This window comes from Taeniopygia guttata, chromosome 2 (assembly GCF_048771995.1).
Source record: "Taeniopygia guttata chromosome 2, bTaeGut7.mat, whole genome shotgun sequence".
Taxonomy (NCBI): domain Eukaryota; kingdom Metazoa; phylum Chordata; class Aves; order Passeriformes; family Estrildidae; genus Taeniopygia; species Taeniopygia guttata.
The window spans coordinates 96,246,777-96,272,821 of NC_133026.1; positions in this window are offsets into that span (position 1 = coordinate 96,246,777).

A 26,045-nucleotide genomic window follows, 5' to 3' on the forward strand; every position below is an offset into this window, starting at 1 on the left:
ATCAAACAGCCTGTGGCAGCAACAATTTAAATGTTTCTGAACAGCCTGTGGAGTAGACCTCCAGAACAGCACATGGTAACAGGGATTTCTGAACTGCTCCTGGCAGAAATAAATTAAACTTTAAAGAAAAGGAAGAAAGCAATAAAGAAGAAAATGTAGGAAAACAGAAGTAGAATAAATACCCAGGTCACCACCCAGGGTTCCAAGGCCATCCCTGATCCAGTTCCTCCAGATGGTGGGTACATCCACAGCCCTTCTCAGCTGTGATATTTACAGACTTGTCTTCATGCAGGGGCATCTTCTTATTATCAAACTTTTCAGAAGGGACTTGGGTGGGGAGGGTCTCATGATTTCATGTCCTCTCCCAGAAATAAACTCAAATGCACTGCTGTCTCAAATTTGGTTTTAGCTATAGTTACCCAAGATAAGGAAGGTGGTCCCAGAAAAGCACCATCCTGCCTCTTCAAGATGCTCCTTTCAAACTGCACCTTATCTCGTTGGCATGGTAACATTCTCTTCTGCCAGTGTTTGAGACATTAAGGGTTTCAGGTTTATATTAACTCTTTCAGGCTTTCCTTCTCTTGCACCACCCCAGGCTCAAAGAGTAATTTGAATCCTATTAGTATTTTCATAAAACACTAATTTTAGAAAATGTTGAGTTTAAATTTTGAACAGTCTTGTAAAGGAACACATTCCTGTTTGCGATCCATAATAAATGAAATAGCATTAGACCTGACAGTGAAATGCAATGACATCTCTTCTAGGGGATTTTGCAACAGACCTTTTGAAGAAAGGTAGTTATTATTTTCAGCATGCATAAGTGCTTTGGGTTTCTGTATTGATGTCATATACCATTTCTACAGGGTATTACTCCTGAACTTTGAAATGGACTGGAGTCAGTTTCACCTTTAATGATTTATGAACTGATGGGGTTGTTGCCTTAAATGTTCTGTTGTCTGCACCTATAAACACTTAAATTACTGCTTTGTCTTGGGCTTTTTAGTGACTTGTGAATGCTGCTGTAAAATAGCCCTTATAGTGCAATATATCACAGGAAGGTTACACTGTAACTGTTTCTGTGATTTGTTCTCCACTTCTGAAGCGTTCCAAACTGTCTGCACATCACAGGCAAAGAAATCCTAAAAAAGAGACAAACTCATTTTGGTCGCAGGTGCATCACATCCAGGAGTTGCCTTTCCTTAGGGGCATTGGGAATGATTTTCCAAACTGCTGTCTGACTGATGCCTCTCACACAAACCACAGTTTGATTCAGGAAAGCTTAAGGCAAACCCCTCCTACTTAAGGCTTCTACGAAAGAAAACTCAGCGCACCACTGCAGGTAGCTACACCAGCATGTGGTCTGAGAGCAGGGAAGTGAGAGTGCATTTAGGTACTCCAGAGAAGTGCAGCTGCTTAATTCTGGAAAATGCATTAAATACCTCTTAAAAGTTCATTTCCAATATGAAGTCTTGCCTAAAGTTCTTACGAAAGAGGTTGGTTTTTTTTTCCTTTTCACCCTTGTGTGAAATTCTTTTTCTACATAAATGCTGCATTACATAAGCATTAAAAAGACTGATGGCAGAAACACAGAAAAACATATCTTTGCATAAAGCAATTGTTTTTCTATTGCTCAGGTAGAAAATCAATAGTGCATCAAATCTGCTATGTTCTTGAATCATTAAGGGCTTTGGTTCCAGATGGGTACATAAAAAATTACTTACCTCAGCTTGCATGTATATATTATAAAGAAAAAAACCCAACCAGATAAACAAGCCTGCACTTTAAAGTATGTTAATTTTAAAATAATTTGTTCGGCTTCTACATTATACAGATCAAATGTAATCTAACCCCAGAAACACTGCTTCATTTTCTACCAGGACTGTCTGCCCATTTAACAGTGGCATGTAATCTGGTATTTATGTTTCAAACACTATTTCTTCCATCAGTATTATACACTTTAAAATTTAGCATGATTATAGTAGAGACTCTGAGAAGGCTATCCTTAATTTTTTCCAATGATTCTATAAATAATGTCTTTCATAAATATATCAGATGGAAGGACAGAGAATGTAATAAAGAAGCTAGGGTGTTTTAAAGCTGAAACTTGATTTTAAAATCATCAGTCTGTTTTCAATTGCTAAAAATAGCTATTTTTATCACCTTGATTAATTAAGTACTGATTTGAAACATCTAACTGGATTTGAATTGTCCAAAGTTATGTAGCTGATCTTTAATGAATAGGCCACTTCACTGTTCTAAACTGGGAACTCCACTGAAGGGACTTTCTATTCACCATTGAAAGTCTGGCCCTAATGCAATAGTTTCAGTTCAGAAAAAAATGACCTAAACATTTGGCTTCTTGTGAATATTTATACTTAAAAATGTTTTTAATCCCAATGAATGTAGCCATGAGGTTTATTTCTTGTAGAAAACACAATTTCCTAAGAAATTCAGCAATCTAAAAAACAATAGTCAAATAACAAATATAAAAATATTTTAGGGATGGAAATTATAGCTGCAATATTTACAGTGAATAGAGTTGTCTGGAATTTTAGTCTTAATTTTATCTATGGTCTGACCTAATTTTCATTTATGTCAATGGAAATAATTTTTCATTAATTCAAAATAATTTGCACTTCAAGCAGTCAGTATTTGGACTTCTACCTAATTAATTGGTAGGTACATATTTATATGCTGGAGAAGAAAGAACCTAGATCTTTTTACAAGCTCAGAGTTCCTGCAATTAATACCCACAGGTGAAGCCAGTGTCCCATGAACACATTTGGAGTTTTCATTTTATCAACTTCTATATATGTTTACAATTCTTTTTCTTTCCCCAAATTTCTTTTCCAATTAACAATTATTTCTATCGAAACTTAACTGTCATTCTCACCAATGCTTTTAGTAGTGCTTTTCAACACCCTTAAGCAAATTTACTGAAGGAATGTGCCTGCTGGCTGAGGAGACAGCAGGTTTTTTTATCACATTAGCTGTAGCAAGGGCAACAGGATGGAATCTACTTGTCTTTTCCAACTGAGATATAAATTTCATTTTCTTATAGACATTCTGTCGGTACTGTTACTCTACAGAAACAAAATGAGATGTACGCTCTCAGGTCACACAGCTCTATTTGTACACTAGTTGCAATAATAGAGAACACAGTTAGAATTGACTTACCCTAACAAAATCTGCCCAACAAATGATCTTCCTGCTAGCACTCTGTCTTTCATATTTCCTGTGATTTAGTGTACAGCAAAGAAAATCATGGTTAGGTTTGCATTCAGACTTCACACTACAACTTCCAAAGGGTAAAAGGGCTATTGTCCAACTGAGAAGTGAGAAATTAGTAATCTGACATTTTATTTAGTGTGTTTTAGTCATCACTTGCTTCTCAAAAACCTTCGCATCCCATTTAGAAAATCTATTTTTACAAAAATTAATCTATTATTATGCATAATACTTTACTGCATCTTAAAATCTAGCAGTTGCAGACACAATGGTTAGTAATGAATAATTGGAAAAGCCAGTCTGTGTGAGAAAATACCAGCACACTTGCATAAAGGTGAACAAACATATGGGGAGGAGAAGATGGGTCACCACAGGGTATTAAGTGAAGGAAGGGAAAGCCTGAGGAGAGGACTGTAAAAACCTTCCACTGAGATCAGAGCAGAGGGAGGAATTTTTATGCTTATGTTTATGAAATGTGAATGTTTATTTTTATGAAATACCCTCCCCTTAAATATACACATCTTGCCATAATATCTGACTCCCACTTAATTCTTTCTGAAACTCTAAATTCTCACTAAGATACCCTAGACTCTTCAGACACATTTCAGATACTGTTTTCCTTCTTCCCATCCCTTAGACCTCTCCACTGCTAGCAAATCCTGCCTGCTCTAATGATGTTATTAAAATGAAAATAATTGGATGAAGGAATAAAAATTATGAAGACATGTATTTGGTTAATGCTCCAGAGAATAGTGCTGGGGAGTGTGCAGTTAGGTCTACTTTTAGTATTTGGATAAATGTCTGCCTTGACAAAGATCACAAATTTTCATGAACATCTCATCTTTACTTTTTTTCTAGCAATAAATTAGTCAAGTACAATGGAAGTTTAAGGACACTCAGAACAAGAGATCTTGGTTAATAGGCGAATCTTGCAGTAAATCAAAACACAGTGGAAAGAGTATCAGAGAATTATAGAAACAGAATAGAATTTTGGACTTCCAGATAAAAATGTATTTGTATATATTAGTGGATATAGGTCAGTTGGTACATAGACATAGAAAAGAGTTACATATGTGTGTAACAAAGACTTCAGATTGAGGCTTCAAGTAACTCAGAATAGAGTCTCATGAATCACTGCCATGTCTGATGCACAAGAATTGACACATCTGTGAAAATACTGTCAGCAATTGTATCTGAAACATGGGCATGACTAATAAAATTATAACATAAACACTTCACTCTTTGAAAATGAAACAATACAAAGGGTTTTTTTTGCCTGATACTGAGAATCAGAAAAACGTTTTTCCTTGAGTTGGGAACTGATAAACATTGTGGCTAGCAAAAAAATCTTGTGATTAAAGTTAAATTAAAAAATTAAATTAAATTTCAGATTGAAAGACAGAGACTTAATTCAGGTGTCATGCATCCAGGTTAAAGACAGCAGTTTTTTTCTCCATAAAAGGGAATGAAAACCAATGATTCAGCACAAGGAACTGGAGTAGAACTGAATGAATTTGGAACACAGGACAAAGACCAAATAACAATGCAGAGGAAAAATTTTAAGAAACGGGAATACTTATTACCCTCTGCTGAAAGTACAGCAGGAAAATCTATAGAGATTCAATACTTACAAAGATAGAGGATGCAGAAATTTCCAGAGAAAGGAAAGATATTTGTAGCATGTTCGCAATCTCTCTCACGACCCTCAAGGTAGGTAAAGAACTAATTCATTTGGAAGGAAAGAAAGCTGCCATTAATTCAACTGCTGTTATTCCAACCGCATACATGTAGTCTGTCAGTAAGAAGGACAGGAAACAAGATATGTTATCCCTTTGTGTAGCAATTAATACACAGCAGTGCCACACACTGCTGACAATACTTAATTGTCATACAGGGTCAGAATATTCTCAGTGCAAAGGAAAAAGATAATCAATAATAATTCAGGTTTGGAATGTGTTGCTTTGAAAGACAATTCAGGTGTGAATGATACAATAGCATCAGATCTTAGAAGGAGCAATGCTTATAGTGAAAAAAGAATTTCTTTCCACACTCTCTGTAATGCCTGATCACCCAATCATAATTAGGATCACAAGGTACATGCACTCCAGACATGCAGATGAAAGCCATTGGAATGAAGATGGAACTGTGGATGCAAATGACTGCATTTGATTCTGAGAGTCCAGTGGAGCTGTGACATGAGATATAGATGAGGAAAGCCATGACTCCTTACACGTTCATCATGTAGGTAGCTTTAAGTCTAGCATCTCTTCTTAGGAGAAATGTATGTGTATGGACAAGGAGTCACAAGTTAAGAACCAAAAAGAATAAAGAGTAGTCACATTTTGAATAATTTTCCTTGAAATAACAAAGACAAATGTCATTGGAACTTGCATTATTTTACAAGAAATCAAATGAACTGCAAGTAAAAGTCAATTATTCCCTTTAATAGTTTTGCAAACTTAGAATATAGTAAGTATTTTCACCACATTTGAAGAAGCATGAGGGACTAAGATGTGCAATGACTGTTCAAGAATTTATGTCATGTTCAATCGGGTATATGGAAAACAAAAAGTGTTCAACAGAAGACCGCTTCATTGCAGTGTATAATATTGATATATTTTGAAGATAACAGGTTTTCTAAAGAAACATCAAGAAGTCAAAATTTTTTGAGTATATATATCTGTGTGTTTATGTAAGTATAGTGATGAGGCAAACTGTTAAAAAAAGAAAATTTCAGAAATTATGCTGGAGGAATTAATATTTTCACAGCAATAGAGAACACTGCATAAGAACTCAGAAATAAGTATCAGTGGGCCAGGATGAAACATATAGTCTGCTCTGAGTTTTAGCTACTACTTAACTAGGAAAAGATCTCAGTGCTGTTAGTGAGGGAGAAAGGGCAGGCAAGGTACAGATATTTCTGGACTGGACTATCTTTCTAATGAGAATATAAAACTTTCATGACTCCTTGACTAATAAGCACACCCAAGTTGTATATTAATAACCTTTATTGCTCAGAAGAAAAATCTGATTCTTCATGGAAGACTGGCCATTTTGAAAATGGTCGATGGACTTTTTTTAACTATACTCCAGTTGACTTTCATTTCAATGAGTAATACAAATGACATTGAAAAGTAAAACTTGCTGTTTAATAAGATAAAACAAGCATATCACATCTTCATAATTATTTAGAATAATTCCATTTCAAATTTGTTCAGTTAATTAAAAGAATTCACAGATTTGAATGTTTTTATAAATGGTGGCAATATTTCCTCAAAAAATGCTTTTGTTATTCAAAACAATTGAGAAGTCTCACTTATTTTGCAGCACAGAAACCAATTTCAAAGAATGTTTTCACAGAAATTGTGAGTTGTGATAAAGAAAATAATTGCCATATAGAAAGGAGTTAGGTTAGAATTAAAACTTGAAAATAAGCAATTTGATCTGCTGAGCTACTTCTTGGGGTCAGAGAAGAAACGACAATATTTGCATGGAGGAAATGCTCCAATATTGCTGATAATGTTGTGCACTCTGGGCTCTACATTGTAACCTCAGATTTCAAATTGATGGATGCCGCATCCACTGCTCCATAACACTGTGTGTTATGCTACTTATACACCCATAAAGAGGTGGTGTTAGATTTCAAAAAGTATTACTCTGCTCAGAGCTGGAATGAAGGTAATAAAATACCCTCTTCGGAGGAAGAAGCAAATGGAAAGATACAGACATATTGAGTACTTTTAGGAGTAAAGTTCAGGAGCCAGCAAAAAGGAACAGAATGACATGGAAAATATCTATGTGAAAAGAGGTTCTGAAAACATTATACTTATTCATTATTGTGCATTCCAAGGAATTATCTACTTTGTATGCACAAATCATAATTTACTTGCATGGACAGTATGATTTGTGTTTGGTGTTTTCCCAACCTCATTTAGTACCTCACTTACTTAAAGGTGACTTAGATGGAAAGCAATTTAATATGGATGTAATTTGTTAACAACATTAATTTCCATCCCTTCCTTTCAAGAATATTATTTTACAATTTGACATTATGAGCAAGGTACTCTCAGAGTCTGTGAAAATGCTGTTTTATGGAGCATCCACTTTCAAATCGGATCCACTTATCTTCTTGTAGTTTGATTAGAACTACTGGATTTAGGTTCTTTCCTAAAATTAATAGTCTCACTCTAGTAATATTATAGATTTGAAAGGTAGGACTTTTAATTTTTCATAGATCTGTATCATCTTTATTCTATGCAACACCTCTTCTAAGTGATTTTCCATTAAAATCATAACTGCCCAGACATCTACATTTTATCAAGTGTCCAGTGTTTTGTTCAGGAACATTCCTTTATCTTTGCTTTATTTCCATTGGTGTACACTTACATGTTTAGTTTAACTTCTTTGGTCTTCAGGTCACAATATTTTGAAAAAGTGATTTCTTCTCTATCTTTAAGTCTTTTCAGTTTATTTCAGAACTGAAATATAAAACAAAAGCTAAATAAAACCTCCCAAAGAGCTCAAGCCAATTATTTTTATAACTTAAAAAAAAATAATCCCAAACTTTTTTCAGTTCTGTTAATTTCTGTCTTTTTTATTGGATATTTATTTCATTAGCATCAAACCAGTCTCTAAAACTCTTTCAATTTTCTTTTCCCTTTCAATTCTTATAAATTAATTAACAAAATAATTTTTATTTTTATGTAAAATTTATGTAAGATTTACATTGCTAGTCTCTAATTTCATAGAATTATATAATTGTTTGAGTTGGATGGGACCTTAATGAACATTCATGGACAGGGACATCTTTTAGACCAGTTTCTCAATATCCTATTGAACCTGGCATTGAACACTGACAGGGATGGAGAACACACAACTTTTCTGGGCAAACTTTCCCAGCACTTCACCACCCTCACAGAAAATAATTTCTTCTTAACATCTAATTTAAATTTCTCCACTTTCAATTTGTACCCATTACTCCTTGTCCTAGCCCTACAATTCCTGATGAACAGTCCCTCTCTGGCTTACCTGTAAATCCCTTCAGATACTGGAAGGTTGCTATGAGCTCTCCATGTAACCTTCTCTTCTCCAGACTGAACAGCCCTAACTTGCTCAGACCGCATTCTTAGGGAAGGTGCTCCAGATCTTTTATCAACTTTGTGGCTCTCCTCTGAAGTTGCCCCAACAACTGTGTCCTTCTTATGTTGGGGACACCAGACCTGTACTCAGTACTCCAGGTGGGCTCTTACAAGAGCAGAAAAAGTGGGAGAATCACACAACCTTCTTTTCTCCAGAAAATAAATTTGGAGAAATATAATCTAACTTTTCTATTCACTCACATTCAGTCTTCCACTGTCTACTTGATACCTGTTTTTATGGGATATTTACTTGTTTTGTTTTCAAAATTCCATCAAGAAATAAAAGCAAAATTGAATTATTAAGATGCAAAAAATTTTTGCCTCAAGTAGCAAAATTTAGAGTTTCATTGACACCTCTGTAAAGCAATGGAGAGAATCGGTGTTATCAAAGGTCTCCAAAATGAGAAACAACTAGTGGGGGCAGTGCTCCTCTGTCTCAATATATCACTTACTTACCTGTGTCCTTTTGGCAGTAATTAATACATAACCTGTGGGTTTGTCTCATTTTGGAGAATGGAGGGAGAGCACAGCCAAGTTGCATCACCCACTTCATTGCCAGAACGACGCATTACTGGAAATAGGCTTGTGACCTTTGCCTGAGGCAGGGGACCTGCCCAGGCTCATTTACCTGGGCTCCCCTATTTTGAAGGTAGTAGCAGAAGGGTGCAGGATCTCTGCCCTCACGGTTGAGTTGGTGCAAGATGGATTCAGATTCACAACTTTGGTTTCTTCTTCATTTGATACCTTTGAACTTTTCAGTCACATATTCACCAGGTATCTGAATTGCCTTCACTAAATGAGCTTTCTCCACCACTTACAATGAAGCCATTATATCACATAATCAGGTCATTTCCATACCATACAATTACATTCCAATTAATTTTCACACATTCAAACAAAATTTTTCCATTCTCTGTTCTTAATATTCCACAATCATGTCACGCTTGTTATGTTTCATTCCTTCCTATTGCTCTATGTATCCTTTTAAGTTATAGCCTACTCTTTTAAGCTATTTTCATCTGGGTGGCCTTTTTTCTTCTTCTTGCCATGAAAGATATCATAAAACTAAGAGCAATATTAGAAAATATAGGATTCAGTATCATCACCTCCTTATTTTCAGCTTTGTTTTACTCTACCAAGCCATCTTTGTTTTAAAGTCCAGTGAGTCCTGGATCACAATCTAGAAGATGACACCATGTTCTGACAACAGCATTCTAATTTTTGTCCTACTCATCAAATTTGATCATTCATCCCTTGTAATTCTGAAAACTAGTTTCCAGCTAAGTTAAGGGATCAAGTTCTTTCTTTAATCTAACCAGTCTAAATAGATGCTTTGCTAAGTTACCTTCAACCCCAGAAAGAAATGGAGAAAGGATCATATAGGCTGCCAGTGCTACACTGTCTGATTATGTGTATATCTGGAGTACCAGCAACAAATCCTATTGAAAATAGTACACCTAGGGATGGTCGTCAGTGTAAGGTAATTTTAGTAAGACCCAAATCTACAAATTAGACATTCAAACCTGCTATTCTTATTTATCTTCTCTCTTAACTTTATTTCTACTGAGCTCAATAGCTTCCCTTTTTTATATCAGTTGATGTTTAACCCATATGAGTTACCTGCTGCACATAAACAACACTTTTATTTTTTCCCCATGCAATTGATTTTATGATAAAGAGAAGTATGATAACTGATCACATGCTTACGTGCTTTCACTGCAGTTCTCTGTTGTGAACCAAAATGATAATCTAGTTTGTATACTGTTAATATTTCTAATTCATTAACATTCCAGAGTCATTATCCAACACTAACTATTTTGACATCAATTAAATTTATAATCACACAAAGCCTGTGGCATCCTGTACCATTCATAGTCAATCTTCATCTCAGACTGCATAGCAAAGGGGAAACAAGAAGATGCTACACAGTCTGTAATATCACTGATATAAAAGGTAGCATACTGACTTCTAAAGCACTGAATTAGTGTTTTAATTATGATAAAACATTAATAGCTTTCTCTTCTTGGATTTGATAGTGTTAATACACAAATTTCATTTCTGTCCTTGACAAAGGATAATGGATTTTCTCCAAAGGCCAATTAGCATTTAACAACAATTAAGTGAAAAAGATATGTAATGGTCCTGATGGAATGAAACTAATAGTTACAGGCAATTCATAGGACAAGTTGATAAATGCCTGTCTTAAAAAATTAAAGAAAATTTCCAGCTCCTCTCTTTCTCACCCAAAATTATTTTTATTCTAAACAAATGTTTATTTTTCTAGCAATTGGCATAATTTCACAAATTTTTATCATACATAAAGATTGCATACATAGCAGAGGAGCAGTAATTTTTTTTTTCAAAGTCCAGCTGTTTTCCACTGAGTACACAGATTATTAGACAGGGTAATAAATCCCAGTCTGTTCTTTTTTTCGTTTTTTTCTTCCTCGAGGTAATGAATCATGTAGCATTTTTATTTGTCAATTGGTGATAACAAACACATGTGCAAAGAACATACACCTTAAACTTCTGTAAGTGTAGCATTGTTGTGCGTATTATATATGGAGGTTTATTTCTTGCTAATATACCTGTAAAAGTACAAATGTTTAATAAAATTGAAGGTCATTTTTAAGACAAGTGTCTTAAAATTTAGCTGTGTCTGCTAATAACTCTGGGCTGGTCATATATGTGTCTTTTTGACAAGAGTAAAAGTCAGGTCACTGTGAAGAGCTCTGAAATTCCACTCCTCTCTTATTTGCATTGGACATCTGCTAGACATTTATAGGATTTAATCAATAAACTTTAAATTCCTTCTTGTTCACATCACAGGTCATAATGACATTTACAGAAGCTAAATGTCACTTGATTTCTCTTCATATTTTGGAGAAAAAAATGTAGAATTATGAGGGAATGTTTTTCCAGAGATGAGAAAATAGAAAATGTCTAAAGTATAAATAACAAATAAACTTTCCTAGTGGCCTTTAGGTGATAGCTTTCATGCGTTTTTCTAAATTTCTTTTAATTATGTTTTTAACAAGCCTATAGTCTTGCATACAAGATGAAATGCCAATGAAAATCACAACTATTTTATATGTGCATATTGAGACACTGTTAAATTAGCTAATTGGCCACTGAGCACCAAAATCTGACTTTTAATCTTCTGTAACAATTGTTTTCATTGCCTTCAATGTTATTTTCATTTTTGCTGGCCTTTATTCTTAATTCAGCAAGGATTTGTTTGAGTAGCTCCCAAGAATGTTATTAGGAATTACAAGAATGATTCTTATGCAACAGGATGAATACATATCCTTAAAAGTCATTATCCTCAAAAATAAACAAGCTGAACTAGTCTGTTAATAGCAAGTATAATAATGACAGGTTGACTCTGAATGGTAGGAGTAAAATTTTATGAATACTAAACATGTTTTGAAGTACCACTCTGTGCTATTCATAGCCAGATGTTTTAAGTAGATATCCTAAACTGTATATTCAGCAGAAAATAGTTCATTTCTGCTAAACGAAATATTTAAATCCATTATAATCCAGGTCAAATTATTTTTGGTCTTATGAAAATATAGCACAATAATTTCCTGATAAGTTTCCTTTTTTGGGCCTTACATGATCTTTCTGTAACATATAATAACTTATAAAAATGCACTGTGATATGGATAAATGGCATCATTAGACCATCAGGCCCTCATTTGTTCAAATTTCACATTTAGATTTTATTATTATACAAATAAAAACAATTCTTTTAGAAAACCCCAAATTCCTGCACTATTCGAATTATAACTATCATAATGTAAAGATTACAGTGTATAAATTTTCAATTAGGAAGTAATATGCATGTGTTGATAAGAGGCATATTTTATTAAGTACATTCATTAAAGATGCTCCAAGATACCCAGTACAACAATTATTGTTTGTTTGTTTGTTTTGTTTAAGGCAAAAGAATCAGAAGTCTGAAATTAAATTGAATTCCAATACTTACTTGCTGACAGAAAAGTTCTGATTTTCCATTACAGATAAAGAGAGATGACATTTGCAGGATGGAAAATGTTCAGATAGCAACTAATTAAGTGTAAAGAATGTTACTTTAATTAAGGATTCACCTTTTAGTGAGAAAGAAATGGAAGTTCAAATCTCTTGTGAGGGGACAACAGCACAGACAGACATTCAGCAATGGTTAAGATGCTGTTGTGGTCATTGCAATAGTATAAAATGAGGTGACATGAAAAGACTGAGGCACAAAATGTACATTAGGCTACTGAGTCCATCAGGCTGAATTAATTTTCAATTCTTGTTTCTCCATCATTTATGACGCCTTGGCAATCATCTTAAATTCCCCAGTGATATCAGACACGGAATAAAACATCTGTGGTATCATTTGCTTTTCCATAAATGTATGCAGGTATGTATTCTATATTTTTTCTATTTGGAGCAAGGATGTGTGAAAGTACAGCGCTCAAATGTTCTTTCTTTGGTAATTTATGTTTTCCTGCAAGCTGGGCTGTAAAATGTACAACTGTTTAATTAACGGCTACATTAAAACTATTCAGCCTGGAAAAGAAAAAGCAGAAACAAAATCTTAATCTTTTGATGTTAGAAGGAAATGAGAGTCTATCTCAGAAGGAGTGGACAAGATGTTCACTATTAAAGGAACAGGGAAATAATTCTCTGTCATCCAAACCAAACCTTATTTCTGTACTCTGGAGGATGTTTCTTGTGAACAAATGAGTGGGGACAAAGACAGAGACTGCTAGTCATTTATTTATCTGTAGGATTTGGTGTAAGGAGTAAATAATCTGATGAATGAACAATATAAACATATATTGTATTTATCTTTCAACTTACTGTATACAATGCTTCCATTTCTTACCTGCAAGTACTCGACTGCTTGTTGAATAAAGGTTTATGCTGTCCATACAGAAGGAACTGAAGTACCTGACTCCTGTGTGGGTACTTCTTAAACAATAAATTAATGACAGTTGCACTTGTAAAATAAAGAAACCCTTATATCAGGAAATGTTCAAAGAAACATAAGACCATCAAGATTGGAAAGGATGTGAATGAATTTTTACAATAGGATTAAATTTATGGTGAGATGCCACTGATTTTAAAGCTGTGGATTTATTTGCTTTTCTGATTTTAATAACTATTTTTCAGTCATAGTTTGTCCACCCCAGTGTTAGCAACAGTGCAAACTGAGCTTCAAACCTTTTAATATATTGTCACATAGCTGGAATGATCAGCAGTTAGATCAGAAATACTGTTAACAATGGGATGAATATAGTGTTGAGAAAGAGTGCTAATTTTCCCATTTCTGATGCAATGTCAGTGACTAATACCTTGAGACAAATTAAATTATCAGTTCTAAACCAAACTTCCCTAGAAGGACATATGGAAAATTAGAGTTGAAAACCTGGGAAAACTCTAAGACCTTCTTTATAACTAAAAAGGTTAGTGACTACTCTTTAAAAGAGATCATATAATTTTTTTGTAATTTATTACTGCGAGAGCAGCAGCTGAGGTTAAATATATCTATAGTGTGTGGTACTAGAAGAATAGGACTTTTTCACCTCTTCTGAGCAAGCTTGTAAATCTTAACATTGTGCCAAATTTGAAATTTGTGTTGCCATTGTAAACCAGGTCTAAACCACATGTAATAGAATTTTAATTCTAGTAAGGAAAATAATAATTTCAATGATCATCAATTTTTATTTACTTTCTTCTTAATTCTTGCCTGCATAAAAAAATCCAAACACAGCTTTATGAGGATAGAAGAAATAAGATATCTTTCTAACCTCTAGTGCCTGAAAACATAAGTTTGGAGTTTTTAAAAAAAATTTAGAGTTTACTAAATTTTAACAAGTTTTAGATATGATACCATTATGGTTAAAACCAAGAACATTAATGTATCTAGCTTAGCTGTTCTGTAGCTAAGTGTGGAAAAGGGCCAAGCAGAAAAGGACCTGGGAGTGCAGGTTGGCAGCTGGCTGAGCATAAGCCAGTATGTGCCCAGGTGGCCCAGAAGGCCAAAGGCATCCTGGCCTGGATCAGCAACAGTGTGGCCAGCAGAATGGGGGAAGTGATAATTCCCTGATGTCAGCACTGGTGAGGCTGTTCAGTTTTGGGCCACCCAATTCAGGAATGGCACTGCTGGCGCAAGCCCAGAGAAGGGCAATGAAACTGATGGAGGGTCTAGATGATAGGTCCTATGAGGAGCAGCTGAGGGAGATGGGCTTGGGAAAGCTTAGAAAAGGTAGTTGGATGCTTCAAAAATTTTTAAGGAAAATGAGATTTCTTCTTGAACTGTGTAAAAAGATGTAGATTTTTGCTAAGAACATAACTGTAAAACATTACTAGCTCCACTGAGCCCCTTGGTATGAATGTGAGCAATACTACCACAATGATTATCAAACAAGAAAAAATGGAAATTTCCTTAATACCTTGGATATATAGACATAACCCTAGAAAGGTTGTAAATGTGAGTAATGGGTATCTATCTACTTATTCTATAAAATAATTAGAACTGGGTATCCATCTACTCATCCTATAAAATCATTATTGCCATTTTCAACTTGACCATTGCTCTACTGATTGCTGCTTATTTAGAGACCTCCTTTCTAGGTCAATCATTGTAAGCACAGAGTTTAGCACTAGCAGTATACACATTATTGTCTGTGACATTCCTTTAGTGAACACTGTGCCAGAAAATAAGCATTTCTGAGCCTGCATAGTTTATTATGAAGTTGTGATAAATTCTCATTCATATTTCCCAGCAGGGATCACTTGGAAGATCAAGGAAAGCAGTGGCATTAGCATCAGCAGGGACTGCATGTGAGTCACACTTACAGAGGTGTTTGGAATAGTGGGTGTTGTGTTTCCAGGTTTGATAGTAGTTTGCCAGCTCTTTCCTGAGGGAATGCTTACAATCCAGTATTTTTTTTCAAGCACAGCCTTCTAACAACAACGTGGAAAAGAATAACTAAATTTAGACTCCTCTATTATATTCAACTCTGCAATATTTAATTTATCCTTATCACAGTCTGGTGCATGGAGCAAACACTTCCACTATATAGATAGGAAAGCACAACACTGCCAATTTCCTGTGAGCTTCTGGTTGGAAAAGTGCAATTGTGTCTTGTTTACAGTGGTCAGTCATTTGGAGCTTGGAGGTCTCTTTGAAGTCAAAGAGACCTACAAGCCTTTAACCTGGAGAAAATTATTGCCTCTGAGACATCCAATATAAAGCCTGTCTTCCACTACGATGGAGCCAAGCTCTGAAATTTGAATCCAGGTTTCAGCCATTTGCTCTCAATTACAAGGGGGACAAAACAGAAACAGAGTGCAAAGAAAGCATGGATCAATTTTGTTTGTTTCATTCAGATACAACTAAAAGATCCAGAAAAATAAAAAGCAGTATCTTTTGAAGAACTATTCAACAAAACAGCATTTTTCAAAAAAAATCTTTTTTTTGCAAAACTTTTTAAAAGCTACTATTATTTTATTTCCAGTATTTTATTATGTGATTTGATGTGGTATTTCATTACAAATTCTATGCAGCAGAATTACTCTTATCTTTTTCACTGATTAATATCTATTTAATGGCATTTATATAGGGAAAAAATTATTTAGAAAACAGTGCTTTCTAAGTAGCAAAAAATAAACATTAAATATATTTTTAAAAAGGCTAAAAATATGCATTGAACAGATAACTACACATGTATGCTAGGAGTCAAAATTGACTGCAGTCCTAGATAAATGTGGATCCACTTATCGTTTGCCATGAGACTGATACGGGGATGCAACATCGATGTGATCCTTAGGCTAAAGTAATGTTAATATCCTGCTGCGTGCTTGAAGTCAGACTAACAGAAACAGGGCAAAGAAATCAGCAGGAAGGAGTAGTGCCAAGGCTTTTTGGGAGTTTTTGGATACTGAACTGCAGACCGGTATATCCCAAGCTAGGAAAGTTTGACTTTTGCAGACTAAGCTTGGTATACAAGAACAAGTGAATTGAAATGTAAATTTCTAGGTAGCAAGTGGGAAGAAAGACATTGAATATAAATGATGAGAGAGAATGTAGACAGATATTGCAACGAGCAATCTGCTCACTTCAGTATAAAGATGCAAATAAGTGGGCTAAAGGGAATACAAGAAAGCTTTTTTGGGAAAAGTAAAAAGGAGAGCTTATTGGTTTGTGCTTTCATGCTGTGGGATATTTATTGTGAAAACAATACATTAGTAGTCTATTCAGAACCTGACTACTCGTAACTTTATTCATTCAGCTGTTCATAAGATACTGGAGAGGAGAAAAAAATTTAACATTTGTGAAGAGTTCAATGCATGTCCTAATTTACTTAATGTAAAGCTGTGCAGTTCCAGATTTAAGGGAAATGAAGACAGATTTACAGTATACAGGCTTAAGATATATTTGAAGGAGCCTGACACCTGTTAAAGACAAAAATAGACAGCTAATCGTCTGCAGCTCATGCCTTGTTCAACTTTTGAACAAAGAGTCAGAACAATATTTTTCTTGTGATTAATGGTAGTGTTTTAAAGAGTTTTGAACAGTGATGTAAGGGACTGCTGCTATTACTGTCATTAGTGTTGTCATGACGTGTACTTCATGCTGTCCATAAACAGTAGAACTAGAACCTAAATTGCACTCTTCTGTATTTTCATAGTTCAGACAAGACCATCTTAAGCCTATCAGGAAAAAATTTCACGAAGTAGACGACAGCAACACTAACCTGTTTTATTAGATGCTGTCTTCTAATACTAAAAATTCAGAAGACATTCCAAATGAAGCAATACAACCTTGTAGGAAACTAAATTTCTTGCCATTCATGCAAAATGCTATTGGAATTCAGTCTGAAAACCAATTTGCAGATACCTACTAAATAGGTATGCAGTGTTGATTTGCTCTCTAAGATTTGTTTTCACACCACGGCACAGTTCTTCTGGCTAATTTTTTGCAAACATTTTTTCATCAGTGCTTTATAAATGAAAAGCAATAGAAATGTATTTATATAAATGCATGTGTTACATCTTTCTGGACCAACATTTTATTTTATCACATCACAACAGTGAAAATATCTACAAAAAGAAACATGCTGTATAAAAAGGAGTAATTCAAAGGGTGAAAAGAACACACAACCCTGATTTCTTCAAGGCATTGTGTAATCTGTACAAAACACTGGATAGGAAAGGTAAACTTCAACTTTGTCCTAGAAGTGAAAGCTCAGCAGGTCTGTCAAGACAGTACGCAAGGAAGTAGATCAAGGAAATTTGTCTATTTGCATTTACATCAGCTCTTTAGAATCTGTTGTTTTTGTTAAAGTTAGTTGCAGCATCTGACTGAACAAAATAATGAATTCTTTCTCATTCTGTTGAAAAAATTTGAGGCCTTTGGGACCTTACGTCAGCAAAAGTTTTGTAAGTGGCTATACATCTCCTTTTTGATTTCTGTTCCAGTGTTTCCCTTCTTTCAGTTCCAACTGAACTTGGAGTAACAAGTACTTTTGAGTGCTAAGAAATAGGATGAGAGTGGAGGGGAGGGGAAGAGAGAGGAAGTAAAAGAATAGAACTACTACCAAACTTGTATACCTGACAGTAATTAATGAGGATAAGGGGCTTTTCCTGTGAATGTTTCTAAAGAAAAACATTAAGGAAGTTCCCAACCAGTGCTAAATCACGTAATGGGCATGGTACCTGGACCTCCCTCTCAATGAACTCAAAACATACCATTAGCTGTAGGCACTATTAGTGCCCACTGTGAATCAAGCCAGTCTGCTCCTGTATAGAGATCAGTATACATGGGAACATTATTTTTGCTCTTCCTATTCAGAAATTTTTCTTCAGGGCATAAGGAACAAAATTCTGTACCTCAACAATGTGAAATAAGCCTCAAGGCCAAAATGTCAACTTCAGCCTTTTAAAACTTTCTTTGAGAACTTTAAAAAATAAAGAAAATGTTGTTTGATTTGCAGCCAAGTGTTCTGACACTGCACAGTAGTACTGAGATGAACTGCAGGATGTGTTCAGCACGGGGTAGGGAATTCAAAAAGGTACTGGAGCTTGGGGATGCAAAGACAGATGACTGGATTATATTTGTAGATATGTATTTTTATATGTTTACATATGTGCACATATGTTTATAACTATGCACATATATGTGCATATATATATATATATATGCACCTGTATATGCATATATAGCTATTTATTGTTTAAAAAAAACCAACCCATCAACATTTATTGAGATTAATTACTGTAAGAAAGAAGAAAAAAAAGAATCTGATTCTAAACCATGGATAATTAGGAAAAATTCATGCATATTTTTCTCTATGAATTGGTCTTACACAAAGGGTAATTACAAGCAACTCCCTCATGGCAATCACAAGGAGATTGACAGCAGTTCTATAGTGCACAAGTCATGGCACACCAGATTTTGAGACAGCTTCTCAAGTGCTTCAAGGTACAGAATTGTACTCCTAATCTCTGGTGGACAATAGCTTTGTATTTCATAGAATATGCTGAGTTTCAAGGGACCGATCAGGATCATTGAGTCCAACTCCTGGCACTGCACAGGACACCCAAGAATCACACTGTATGCCTGACAGCATTGTCCAAATTCTTCTTGACTTCAGGCTGGTAATGTGACCATTTCCCTGGGGACCCTCTTCCAGTGCCCAACTACCTTCTTGGTGGAAAACTGTTTCCTCCTATCCAACCTAAATTTCCTTCAAGTCACCTTCATGCTATTCCCTCAGGTCCTGTCACCAGTCATGACAGTGGAGAGATCAGTGCCTACCCATCCTCTTCCCCTCCTGAGGAAGTTGTACCTGCCATGAGGTCTCCCCTCAGTCTTCTCTTCTCCAGCCTGAACAGTGCAAGTGACCTCAGCAGCTGTTCATGTGGCTTCACCTCCAGAGCCTTCACCACCCTCATGGGCCTCCTTTGGATGCTCTCTAATAGCTTAATGTCTTTCTAATATTGTGGTACCCAAAACTGCACAGAGGCCTCAACAGAACATTTACTCTACATTCCTTTAAAATGGGAGAAACTTGTTTTGGTGAAACACCCTAAAAAGGAGGAGCTTTATCTTTTTATCCTTTCCTAGAAGGAAATTAATTAACTCAGTCTTTCAGACAGCAGATTTTGAGACAGGAAAATCTAATGCAAGGAGCTGGAAGTTTGCAGCACAAAGAGAAATTGCTGAGGAGAGCACACAGCAGCTAGGAAAAGCTCATAAGTGACAGCAGAGGCTTTCTAAAGTATTTGTTCAAGTTTGTACTAGTAAAATTCTTCAAAACTTTCTACACTTTCTTCCTTTAGTTTGTATTATCATGTTTTAATTTAAATTCTAATAGAGATTGCAACCTTTGCTTAATAATGTCATTTCATCTTGGAGATCTTGGTATGAGGAAGATGTTAAAACACATTCATCCCAAAATTCCAGCTGACCTTAGTTTAGTCAACCTATACCTTAAGGATATTCATGAATCTGTGACTGCCAAAAAAACCAAAAAAGTTTTACTTTTTCTGATCTTTCTAGTCATATTCTTGTACCAAGAACCATCAGTAGTATCTTTGCCCCTTTCCCTGTAGTTGCTCTAGTTAGTATAATTGTATGTATATAATATAAAGAAGGCCTCAGAAATATTCAGGAAGAGCAATTATTTTGGGTACTTGAAATTAAGGAAGAAATAATACTTGCAGTTGAACCATGATGTGCCCCTTTGTGTTTATACCTCAAATAAACTTTCTATAGTGAAATGATTAATTATGTGTCAGATTAAATGTTCTGATATTCCAGGATGGCAGGTGGTTTACAAAACTGCTTACAAAGGTACTAAAACACTTCATTCCAGAGTTTATATTTTACTTACACTGAACATTGCTGAAGACATCTAGAATATAATTTGCATAGAAATACAATATTTTTTAATCCTAAAATATAAAAATCTGAAAAATCAAATGTGGGTCATTAGAAACAACATGAGCCATATGGTAATACTATAAACAATACTATTTTTCTCCAGTCATGAGTATTTCAGCTCTCACTTTAAAATTTAACATCTAGGGATCAGGGTGGAGCTGAAACAAGAAAGAAAAGAAGTTAGAGAAAGAAAGAATGTTAGAGCTTGTAGTTTTCTAATGCTTTATATTATTTATTTGTTTTACGTTTAAGTCTGGCTTCCTGCCACATAAACAAAAAGAAATATGGTAGTTATCAGTAGCTTGAGAGCTATGAGAGTACACACCATCTATTGCAGTGCAAAGTGACAAGAATGTGGTAGCCTGCCAGAGGGTGAAAGTAAAGGAAGAAGGAAAGGAAAGGAACACTAAGAAGATAGTGAATTAAAGAACATATGACAGGATAAAAAATGGTAGAAAGGTTAATGTAGGTTCAGCAGTGTCAGAAACCAAGTTAAAAGGCTAAACAGTGAGTTCACTACCAAAAAATGAAATCCAGTAGCAAGCTAGGCAATCAAATGAAACTTAAGTATTAGAAACCAAGGGATATTGTGCTACTCAAAACATTTGGGAAGGGATCCACCATTGGAGCTGGATAACAAGATAACCAATGCTATTTTAGCTGATTAGTCAGCTGCAGTGCAGTCAAATATTAAAAGATAAGAAGAAATATATGAGGCATCAGCGATTTGTAGAACAGGTCCTATCCTGGCAGATCAAGTAGTCACCTAGGAGAGCAAAATATTAAGGGCAGCAAATAGTCTAGTGACCATTTATTGTGCCAGTGGAGATTTATTTGTGTGAATGTCTTCCAGATTGCCTGTGGCAGCAATAGTGTGAAGTAGGTGCCCCTGGTTTCAACCAGATATCATTATTAAAATCAGATATTACCTTTTCTGAAATGAGGGGAAAGATGCTTAAATGACTCATAAAAAGTAGAAATGAGAATCATGGGAATTATTCCCAAAATCCATTTGGTATGTCACAGCTGTAGCTGCCACTGTGTGTACATGTGTGCTTGAACATGTGCGTGTGTGTGCACGTCCCTGGTTTTGGTTTGTGCGCTTAGTTATTTTTTTACAAGAGCTACTCTGATGCCAGATCCTTGCTTCTGGAAAGGCTTATGCTTGTCTGAGTCCTCTGCTCTCTCAGAAGTGCAGCCATCCTCAACACTTTTCAGACCTCTCAGTGACCTTGGAATCGGATCAATACAGGCTGAATTAAAGCTTTTAGGTTTTTGCATCACACTATTAAGTGTACAAACCCCTGCTGTTTCCATATGCTGCAGCTTTGTAATTTAGAATTTTTATTTGCAATTAATATATTCAGAAAGGTTTTGGGTTCTAATTCTTTCTTATATACCATATTTCTTATTTTCATAGCTGTATGTGAGAAATTGCCCTTTATGTTTGAAAATTAGTTTCTAATATTTTATTTCCACTTTTTTTACTGTCTTATTTTATTTTCTTCCAAATTCAATATTAGAACTTTTGCATTATTTCAGATCAGAGATGGAATTTCTGGCTTTCTGAAACAGACATGAACTATTTCTGAAATAGTTTGTTGAAGATCATTGCAATAATTTTAAGTTTCAATTTCATAAATTATAGAAAAAAATTAATATTCTTTTTTATCTTATACTCTTACTTTGTCTTTAACAGAAGCAAACTAACCAGGAATATGCAGAGGCATCTGTTATAATGACATTTGTTTGAAAATGACAGCTATATTGATCATGTCCATCAAATGGTTTCCCCTCACAAAGTCTTTGAAGATTTTTGTGAATAATTACAAGTTTAGGCCACATCATCTTTCCTGTCCAATTTTACAGTTTCACAAATAAATTAAGTAAACATGAAAGACGATTGCTTAAAAGAAAAAAAAACACATTATTTTGAAAAAGAAGTTGGAAGAAACAACAGCTCTTATCTGTCATCAAAACTGTCAGTTTGATGCACAAAGAGAAAGCAAATGCTCCAGTGCTGCAATAATGACCTTCAACATTATTTCTTTGAACTGTGAGTACTGCCTTTCTGAAACAGTCTTTTGGTTCCACTCTGTAGAGAAAAAGAAAAGAAGATAAATAATGTGTGAATACTTAACTAACCTATGTTCAAAATTGATAAGGCAAAAAAATACATTTTTTTTCCTCTTTTCTTGGGCTGTGCATATCTTTAGGTCTCTTCAGAAAAAGGGAAGCTCTTTCTTTCCTTACAGATTGATATTCTATAAAAAAATGTCGTTTGGAAGGATAAAGGTTTATATAAAATTTAAACACAGCAATCAATAAAGGACAGAAAAATTATAGGGAGTGGATACTTGATAAAAGGAATTGGTAAGATCTATTTTTTATAAACAAGGCAATAATGTATAAGAGTAATAACTAAGAATAAAATGAGAATACTAAGTACTAAGAGATTAGAAAATCATCACATTCTATTAAAAGAACTTTGAGGTTCTGTGCTACCTCTTCTTTTTTTTTTTTTTTTTCTTTTCTAACTAGAATGCCATGTGCTGAAGCATATTTCATGCAGAGAATGTTTTCTAAATTATTTGATTTTTTATGCATTGATGTGCAAAATGGGTTAATATTTGCTGTCATGGAAAGAAAAATTCAACTTTTCTTTTTTCCCCAGTCTGTCAGATTGATTATTACATCACTGGGCTTCATTGTGTAAGAAGAGATTTCTCAGAGTAAGCGAAAGCATCTGAAAACCATCTTCAGTGGTATAAATATGTCTCTTTTATTATTTTTTTAATGAAAGTTTAATTCATTTTAATACAATTTTCCCCTCCTCTTTCGAGTTCTTCACCATTGGCAGACCTTTGTACATGACCAATTCAAATTAATTTCTAATTCATTGCAATTTGTCCTATTCAAGGAGGAGCTTTTAATCAGAAATTATATCAAAGATCCTATCACAGGTGCTGTTAACAAGCCTTATGAGTTTGTTGCATCCTAAAGGCTGGTCTAAATAGTGCTGGGTTCTGAAAAAACCTTTCTGATGGCAAACATACTGGGCAGACTCCCTGTGAAACAAGTTGGAGTGATTCTGCTGATTGAGGGAGCTAGAGCATTGTTGGAGACTATAAACACCAATTTGCTGATTTTGCAAAAGTTTTCTGCTTTGGCTGCTTTTATGGAAGCTAATGAGAATGTCTCTGCTAACATTCACATAACAAGGCTAATGGCCCCTGGGTTGGGAAACAACTGAATATGGATCACATCAAATCCAGCAAAAATCTTGTGGAAGAAGTATTGCCAGCTGCAGTATGTAATAGTAAACAAGCAAAAATACAGGCCAAAACAAGATAATTTATCTGAAACCACAAAGAAATACTTAAAAAGCTTTAGAAATCAGAAACAAAATATGTCCTGTCTGAAATTCATGGGCCTTGAAATGACATCAAGAAAAAAGAAATTTAAAATCAAAATGCAGATCAAAACATATCTAGCTGAAACACAAATAAAGACATAAAACTCAAAATCAACAGTGAGATCCACATTCAAATTTGAATCACAAACTCTCAGGTAATTCATGAATTTGGATAATAGGACAGAGGGCAGAATTATGAGCAGGTGCAGGATGGGAAAATATCTATGCCATACTTTTTATAAAACCTGTCTCTGAGGAAAGTTATCAAAATTACTTCAAGCCCAATATCATCTCTAGCAGAAAAAGGTCTAGTTAAACAGAGAGAATAATAGCACTACTATTCTTTAATTATCAAGAAATGTTATACCAAACTTGAAGCAATTTTGAGTAGACTGTCAGTTCTGCAGGTCAAAAGACATATGTGTAGTTACCTAACAAACCAGGTCAATACGTCTAAGACTGAAAGAAGACTACTATCACCATTCTGTGCATCTTAGTGTTGTCATTTGAATTAATTTAATACTATTTCATAAGCAGTTTGGCTCACATGCAATATTTAAATTCTTATGTAATAATGCATTAACAATTTTGCTGCTGCTAATCCCATTCTGCCTTAATAAACTACAAGCCCTGCTTTCCACCTCTTTTATACCTTGTCTCCTTTGAAAACAGTGGGTGGGTCTTCACCTTTAAGTGATACCAGATCAAGTTATGAAGTCCATGGACAGTCTTAAATGACGATAATTTAAGATTTTATAGACAAACAATTTTTTTTCAAATAACAGTAATCTCATTCTGATTTGTGTGTCTAAAAAGTCCAAAAAGACAAACTAGCAAATGCATATAATCTTCATAATTGTTATATATTTCAGAATGTTTCTTATTTATTCCAGACTAATCCTTTGACATGTGAAAACAAAGAAACACAATTCTTTGGGTAGTATCATGAAACTTCAAATACTTGCCATTAGGCAAGAAAACTGAAAAAAAACCCCATAGTTTCTACAGCCTTTTTCTTCTTCTTTTTTTTTTTTTTTTTTTTTTTGATGTTAAGGTGTCTATAAAACATACAGCAAAGAAAAGAAAAACCTCCATAGACCTAGCAACATTTAGCATTATTTCTCTGATGAGAGGATTATTATCCTCAAAATTCACTTTTGCATGTTTCCTAGCAATCTGTGTCTTTACATCTTAATTCTATTTAGCAAACAATATAGTTCACTATAATTGCAACTTCATCAACAACAGCATGTTTTTTCCATTAATTCTCAAAGCAAATTTTCAGTAAATGCTAGCCTGATGTTTCTTTCACAGATATTTGTAAAAACCTATGATTTTGCTGTCTAATATAATGGCAGCATATTTTTCTTTTCCTTCATGTGGGAAAAGATTTTATTAGGTTAATGGGTTTTTGTTTTATTTAGGTTGAATTTGTAACCCCTGAGGTTTGTATTTCGTTTGGAATAATGATATAGTTGCATGAAAACCTCAGCATTAGCTGACAGACATAAAAACCCTACATCTACCACAGATTCAACCTCAATCAGTAATTCTGTCCCTGATCACTGTATTATTTGAGTTTGAAAATCAACCCAAATTTTATATTGAAGATCTCATAAGGTTTTGTTCAAAGACCTCAACAAGGAGAATAAAGAAAATACACTGAATATTTCAGGATCCCATGAAGAAAAAGCTAACAGAAGCTCTTGGCAAAAACTTGACTGTGAGAAACTGGCTGACATTAGAAGAAATAATTCTTTTCAGGTGCTCACTTTTATTCTAGGCCTGTTCAGCTTCAGAAGACAACAAATCTTTCTGAATTTCTTATCAGAAAAACTATTGTGCTGTTGCCTTTTTCACAATCTGGAAATAAAACTCGAGATAATTTTAGTAATGAGGTAATATAAAAGGGGATCTTTATTTGAAGGCCTTCAGGAGCAGTTATGGAAAGATGTCTGCAAAAGCACCCACCCCCCAGCAACAGGGGTGAATATATTGTATAGTTTTTAAGAAATTAGAATAAATGATAAAAAGCATCAATTAGGAGGAGAAGTCATGATGCAATTCCCCCCAGCTGAAGCCCCTTCTCTGGAGCCCATCCTTCAGCACTGGTTTTACTTTTTCCGTGAGAATGTATCGTAAAGAGTTGTTCTCAGCCTTTTTTCCCAGGAAGAGCCAAGATACCACTGACGCCTTGTACTATCCAGTACAAGGAGCTTGGAGATCTGGAATTTGTTTTATCTCTCTGCTTAAGGAAAGTTCATGGAAAAGTACTGGGAAAATTAGTCATTAGTACAATAGACTACAGAACTACAAA